This window comes from Mauremys reevesii, linkage group 6 (genome assembly GCF_016161935.1).
Source record: "Mauremys reevesii isolate NIE-2019 linkage group 6, ASM1616193v1, whole genome shotgun sequence".
In the NCBI taxonomy this organism is placed as follows: domain Eukaryota; kingdom Metazoa; phylum Chordata; order Testudines; family Geoemydidae; genus Mauremys; species Mauremys reevesii.
The window spans coordinates 108,022,258-108,029,413 of NC_052628.1; the positions used below are offsets into that span (position 1 = coordinate 108,022,258).

The following is a 7,156-nucleotide window of genomic DNA, read 5'->3' on the forward strand; positions in this document are numbered from 1 at the left end:
ATCCCCCAGCTGCCTCAGGAGGTTCCAAGTGCATCTGCTTGAGTACATGAAGTTTAGACCTACATATTCAAGCCACCATTTCCACCTGACTGCATCCACCTGTGACATCAGGAGGGCTTTTCCCATTTCTGTGCCTCTACACCTCATGTTTGTGGAAGAACTCTTGGCTCTCTGCACATCATCCCTGGGGGATGTTCTTTTCAGTGGAGATTAGGAGTGCAGTATTTGAATACCATAGATTCACAGATTCTAGGGCTGGAAGGGACCTCAAGAGGTCATCGAGTCCAGTCCACTCAGTCCTGGTCTGTCCTGGCTGTTTGGGAAGTCATCAAGGACTATGTACAATGTGGGTGTCAGTATGCTTGTATCCTCTTTAGAGATAATCAGCAGGTCAGGGCAGCATCCTCTGCCTCATCTTACAGAACAGGAAGTGACATGCTATTTTACATCACAAAGGAGGAGCATATCATTTGCCACTGCCCCATGTCAGTTCTTCACTTGCCATGTTGTTTTCTGCATAGATGTACTGTGTGTCACCCCAAACACAGCAGGGTCATGTGCATTCTGCAGTGCTGGTTGAGGCCACTGCGTACCAGGTGGTTTATATGCATTAATGATGGTATGGTTGCAGATGCACGTGGAGATTGTAGTTTTTCCTTCATGCACTGTAGGAGATAGAATCTCATATTCATTAATCTCCTGCTCCACATAAATTGGCAGTCCGTATTTTGAGTGGTAATTGATGGCTAAAAGTATATAGCAATTGATTTTGTAGCAACGGTTTTTTTCCATCATTTGTGACAGGTGAGAACACTGATGTTGGTCATCTTCAGCATTTTCTCCTGGTAGTCACACTTGGATTATGAGATGGCTTCATCTTTCAATTAGAAGATCTTTACCCCAGGTCCGATCTGCCTAATATGTTGTCCCTGAAAAGGTAGGCTTATTTTGTTGCTCTTTTGACTGGGAGGTCAACAGTTGATGTTTGGCTGCCAGTTTGATGACATTAGTTGTGGTTTCCCACTTAACCAGGTGGGCTGCATCAATGTCGTCATCTTGCACATATTCCTCATGACCAAACGGGTTAAATAAGAATGAAGGTAAATCCAGCTTCTGGCTACCAGTCCTATCACTGGCCTGACCACCTCCCATACAAGTAAATGTCCTCATAACCCCCAGCCAAGCCACTTTCTGCCCTCTCAAGTTATTTCTGAGTCCCTGCAGCCTCGCTAGCTTCTGAAACATCTCCACTCCCCATCCCAATCATTGACAGTAGCAAAATCATTGCATGAAGAGCACTCAGAGCAACAGGGGAAACTAGAACTGCCAGAAGTGCTCAGACACTGCATAGGGGACATGTCTGGAGGGTAGAGTCAGTCGAAGACCCTCAGACCATATACCTGCAGTCCTGAGATGGAGTGTATGGGCTTCTGTTCTACAGATGAAGTAACTGCTACCTTTTACCATGCTGCCCCCAGTACCCATGGAGGCACTGCTCTTGTCTATGTAGACATAATGCCTCGACACACCACTGCTTGGGCAGTGTGCCTGCTTCTCCTCCTCCTCCATCACAGGTATGTAGAGCTATGAGGGAGCCCTTAACTTAAAGCAGCAAGATAATTAATGAAGTTTTTTTCTATTTTTATTCAAGCACCAAGTAATTCAGAGGGGAGTCACCAGTCCTTCCTCGTGACCAGTTAGCTGAATTTCTTTGTCTCGAGGATCAGTTTTCTTTTAGTAAAATGTCAGGTAGAACTCAGTCCAAACAATACCTTCTCTTTTGAAATACAGGCAATTAGCTTACACTTTTATTCTGGATATACAGTACAGTTGGGACCATCCCTCATTTCCAGATGAAACACATGAAAAAAATATTAGCAACCTTCACATATTTGAAGTGTCTATTCATCACTAGGAAAAAAACCTGCTCCCAGTTCAACTTCAAGATTTCACCAATTTAAAATTTTGTTCTTGTGTCTTAACAAAACAGACAGACAATACAGCTCTCCTTTTCACTTCAGATTGTCATAAAATAATATTTAATGGTATCAGAAGCTAAACATAGAATATGAGTAAAATTCTCATTCCTATTTCAAGTCACTAAAAAACGGGACAGTGGTATAAGAACTTCTCTTCTCATAGATCTTAAATGACCACAATCTTCATTATAAAGTCAACATTTGCCAGTGATTACCTTTGAGGTTGCTCCTATTTTGAGAATAGGAAGTGTGTGTTAACCATTGATAACTATTGGTAAATGTTGACTTCTAAATGACATGTACAGTATATAAATAATTTCCAGATGTATGATTTGGTCATATAAAACTTAAACAATTTCATTGGCTGGATGTTGGCAACTTCAGGATTTACCAAAATGTCTCTCCTTCTGAGTACTATTCAAAACAAAAACATACCAGGAGAAAGAAGAGACATTCAGTTCATAAAAACATCATCAACTTAAAGATCACCCTTTCTTCTGAACATTTCCTACCTTCTGTTACAGGTGATAACTGACAGAGGAAAAACTTCATTTTGCATACTCTCTGCTATTGACAGCACTTAGTGTATTGTTACTTTCATTATGCCCCCTGCATAGTCAATCAGTTTTCCCCATTTATGTAGGTCTTTCACACAAACATAGGAGATACAAAGAAAAAATATGAATTGAATAAAACCCCACAAAAATTGGCAGGAGAACTCAGGGGCAGAAGCAAAACCCAAAAATTAGTTTTAACTTAAAAAATGATTTTAGGGTAATCTGGCTCTCTGCCTATTCATGTTAAGGGGATTTCTGCCTGTATGAAAAATGAGACATATCTGCAACCTTCTCCTCAGGGAGTAAAACTGGAAAAAAACTTAACACTAACAGCATAAAAAAATTCAACAAAAGCATATTTGCCTCATTTCTTAGAGGATAACTGCATTATGTTTGTCTATGACAGTATTTTTTTTTAAAACCTGGACAGATTTCCATTTGTATTGTTCATGCTAAGGAAAAGCAAACAAATTATTTACAGATGTAAAACTTCTCAGCTAGTAAAGGACAGACACAGCACAACGTGGAAATATTGCCTATTTCTTGGTTTTGTTTCTTTTTCATAATTAAAACAAAAATCGTGGAATGAACAGCTGTTTGCTGCCATAGCCTTGTTCACGTTGCTGGTGTGTTCAACTCTTCCCCACCCTGTGTCTGTATTTCTATTCAGACTAAGCTCTGTAGGGCAGGGACCATCTACTACTCTGTACAGCGCCTAGCGCAATCAAGCCCCATTCTTGGTTGGCCCTTAGGCACTACCATAAAAAACATGATCAATAGTAATATTAGAGTTCTGCACCAGAACCTTGTAAGTGGCTTCCTCCTATTGAACATGGGTATATATGAACATGGGTATATTGTTTTGTCTGAATCAGAACAATGCAGCAGACCTACAGTGATTTTCTCTTTATCAGTTTTACAATGCACAACGCTGTGGAGTCCCAATCCGGATAGGGCGGTGGGCTCAACAGTAATACAAATGTTTAATAGTAATCCATAATTATTACAAAAATGCAACTATGAATAAATGAAATAGAAGGCTGGTATCTGGGGGGCTTTTGTCCCCCAGTGCCAATTATAATGGATACTTCAAGGTGCCCACCACAGATTTTATAAGTGCAGCAAACAAAATTAAAAACACAATGGTCACCAAGAATTACCCCACAGAGTTTTTCATTTCACTTTGAACAGAAAGAATAGAATAAGAACTAATATCTCCCAGACCAGAGTGTGGTAACTGATGAGAAATGTTGATTTTTTTTTTTAAATAGCCACCACTGCTCGCACAAACACCTACATTTACATAGTACACACGGGTATGTGTAAACAGTCTTATTCCTTCCTTTTAAAATTTCTACTTAGTCATTGAGAAAATGCAAGCCAGCCAGTGAGACTTTCTGCCTTATGACAGTTACAGAACTAGAAATGATATTTTTGCCTCTGAATGTAAGCTAAGTATTGTACGCCAGCTCTCTTAGCCTTGCCCTTAATAGCTTTATCTTAAAAATAAAGCACCCCACTGGCCTTTTATCTGTGATTTTGTATTTTCCACTGTTTGTGATACCCTTTTAGAAGCCTGAAAATATTCTTTCCCCCAAGGCAAAATGAGACTTTAGGTGGTGGGGATTTTTTTTTTCTGTAGTGTGCGCTCTGAAGGGAGCTGAAATTGACATGGCAGTTTTTGTATAACAGGAACACTATTTGCATAGCTTTGTGGTGCACCAAGCTGCCAGTGAGAGAGATAATGCATCCCTGGGATCAAATGTCTGTCAGAGGGTGGGTGTGTCTCAGGCTGACACAGTGTCTGATGGTGTGAAGGGTGTCAGCCGTTCTGCTGTCACAAAGCAATTCCCAGGGCATAATCACTTGCTTTTTAAAAAATGCATTTACATAACAGTGCTTACGTGTGAGATATTCCACCATCTTGCAATTTTCTGCCACTTCCCTTTTGATTTATTTTTGTTCATCTAGCCTCAGTGTTGGTGCCATTGGACATATTACTTCAGTTTAATAGTATTTAGAGACTTCGCTTCCTTCTCACCTTTTCTGAGTCAGCTGACGAGTTTTGCTAACTTGGCATGACTAGTGGCACAGATGGCCCATCATAGGAGAGTATATGCATGGCCAGGCTGCATTATTAAGATTAGGAATTCTAAGGCTTCATAGCGTTACTCCGTGTAATATCCACTGAGGATTTGATGTACTCAGAGGTAAAAAGTGTTAAAGAAAAAAAATCATCATTTGTTTAACTAAAGAGAGTGTTACAAGAAGTCTGACAGATATAACCCTATCTAGTGTCAGGATGAGGAATGTTGCTCTTATGATTCCAGCAGAAGACTGAGGAGGCAAGAGATCTGGCTTCCATTTCCAGCCCTGACATGGATTACCTAGCACCACTCTGGGCAATTCGCTACCTGCGTCTCTCAGTTTCTCCATTTGAGGGGACAATGGAACCTACCTCATAGGTGTGTTGTGAGGCAGAAGTCAATAATGTCTGTAAAGTGCTTTGAAATGAAATCCTCAGATGGAAGGTGCTATCAGTGCAGAGTAATGTTAACAGCTTTTACACTTCCATCACACACGTGGTAGAAAAGAAAAGATCAAGTCCATTACCCCAAGCAGCTTCCCTACAAATTCTATGCATTACACTAGTGCCTAGGAACCTCAACAAAAGTGCTGTTAGGTGCTGTACAAACATCACAGGAGATCACCCCTGCCCAAAATACTTACACAGTTTAAATTGACCCTACAGACAATTGGTATGAAAAGGTACTTGGGCATGTGCCTCACTTTATGTATATGCGTTGGCCAATTAAGCCACTGAATTAAGCCTTAAGCATCAGCTCCTTTTTTTCAGATGGAGAAACTGAGGCACAGACAGGTTGTAAGTTATCCAGGGTATTACATATCAATAGATTTAGGTCTGGAATGAAATATAGGTCACCTGACTTGCAGTTAAAGGGGCTGTTCATGTCCTTACTGACCTGGTGTCCAAGTAATTTGTCTACAGTCACATGGAAAGTGTGGCAGATTCAGGATTGAAGCCAGGTATCCCTAGTCCCGGGCCAGTACCTGAACCACAAGACCATACTGCACACATTCCCTTTCCTCAAAACTTGTCCCCTCCAAACGGTGAACTATGGCCTTTAATAGCAGCTATAATTTCAGGCAAGATACAGTTTTCAATTGCACTTATCCTAAACTATGCTGAGTAATAACAGCAATTATTTTTCTTACCAAAAGTTGGATTTTCTCTTCAATAAAACCTGAACATTACCACTGAAGCAAATGAGTACTATTGATTCCTCCCTCCCCCAAGCACACAGAGAAAGACTTTCAGTAACAGTTTTCAATTTATGTTAAACTAAATTGGGTGGTTTTAGTGCTATGTAATAAGAATTTTTAATAAAGGCTAAAACTGCCACAGGTTAGTATAATGATTAGTTACTTAATATTTGTACAGTGCTTTGACTGTGTGTAGCACCGTAACAGCGCTGTAAGGGTTTATTACAATGGGAAACCAGAGCTAGCAAGGCCCTTTTAACTCAGTAGGGCTCATCCTGTGGAAAGCTTTCATAAAGAAAGGACTGGATCACAGATTTAGGATTATACCACTTTTAACACAAACAGCATAAAGCCCTCATTGAAAGCTGGCTTGGACCCAAAATGAAGATGAGTATAAATTGCATTGACCAAAAGACATCCAAGTGTATCTTTATGTTTATTTTATTGTGTTGGATATGGAACAAATGGTCAACACCAGGTGTAAGGCAAATTTCATTTTGCATTAATGTCTGATTTACATTTGAATATGAATGACTGGACTTACCTAAAATAGTACAAGCTTTAGAGCAGTATATAAAATCAAGTTGTATGTTAAGAGTTCTTCAAATTTAACAGTACAGAACAAATGATCCTAGAGACAAAGGTTTTTCCTCCCTGCCTGTGTGTAATACAACAATTCCATATACTAAAACGTAACATTTGTGGACAGGTAATTTGCTTCATGGTGAGAATATATCACACTTGAATGACCCACCTACGTACTGGAAAATAAGTTTTTCCTCAACTTGAGAAAGATCCTTGGAACTATTTAGCCCTATACCTCTCTCTCCCTCACTCTCTCACACAGTTCATTCTTGTAGGGTTGATATTAATAGCAGTTTTGTATACAAATTATTCAGGATTGTTAGGCTGCTGCTATTGATGCTGGTTGATTTATATGTAATCATTCATGGTTTGTTTGTTTGTTTCCAGAGATGGAAATAAAATAAAGAACTACAAGCAAACAAAATGTCAAGTTTGTGTCCTGTCAACATTAAAGGTAGACCTTCAATTACTAGAATCATGGCTGTACTAACTGGCATAAACATCCCATATCTTCTGGGAGCTCTGATCATAGAACTAAAACCAATTTTTGCATGGTTCCCCATCTTAATAAAGTGGTATTCAGCAAAACAATAATGTAATGAGACACAAGCCAGCCAGGTTCATATACCAGTGACAATTATTATTCAGATTCCACATATACTGTAATGACAGACTGTATTCACGAATCTCAAGAGCAACCTATATTTGACCACTGTAGGCTACCTAATCCAAGTAAACATCATCTTGAGA

General features: G+C 39.6%; 1 long non-coding RNA gene across 1 annotated transcript; it reads left to right on the forward strand.

Moving 5' to 3' along the window:
- Positions 1-523: 523 nt before the first annotated feature.
- On the forward strand, positions 524-6,849 carry LOC120407565. Its single transcript, XR_005600112.1, has 3 exons — positions 524-619; positions 805-937; positions 6,794-6,849. It is a non-coding gene; the product is annotated as an uncharacterized LOC120407565 (long non-coding RNA).
- The last annotated feature ends 307 nt before the right edge of the window (positions 6,850-7,156 follow it).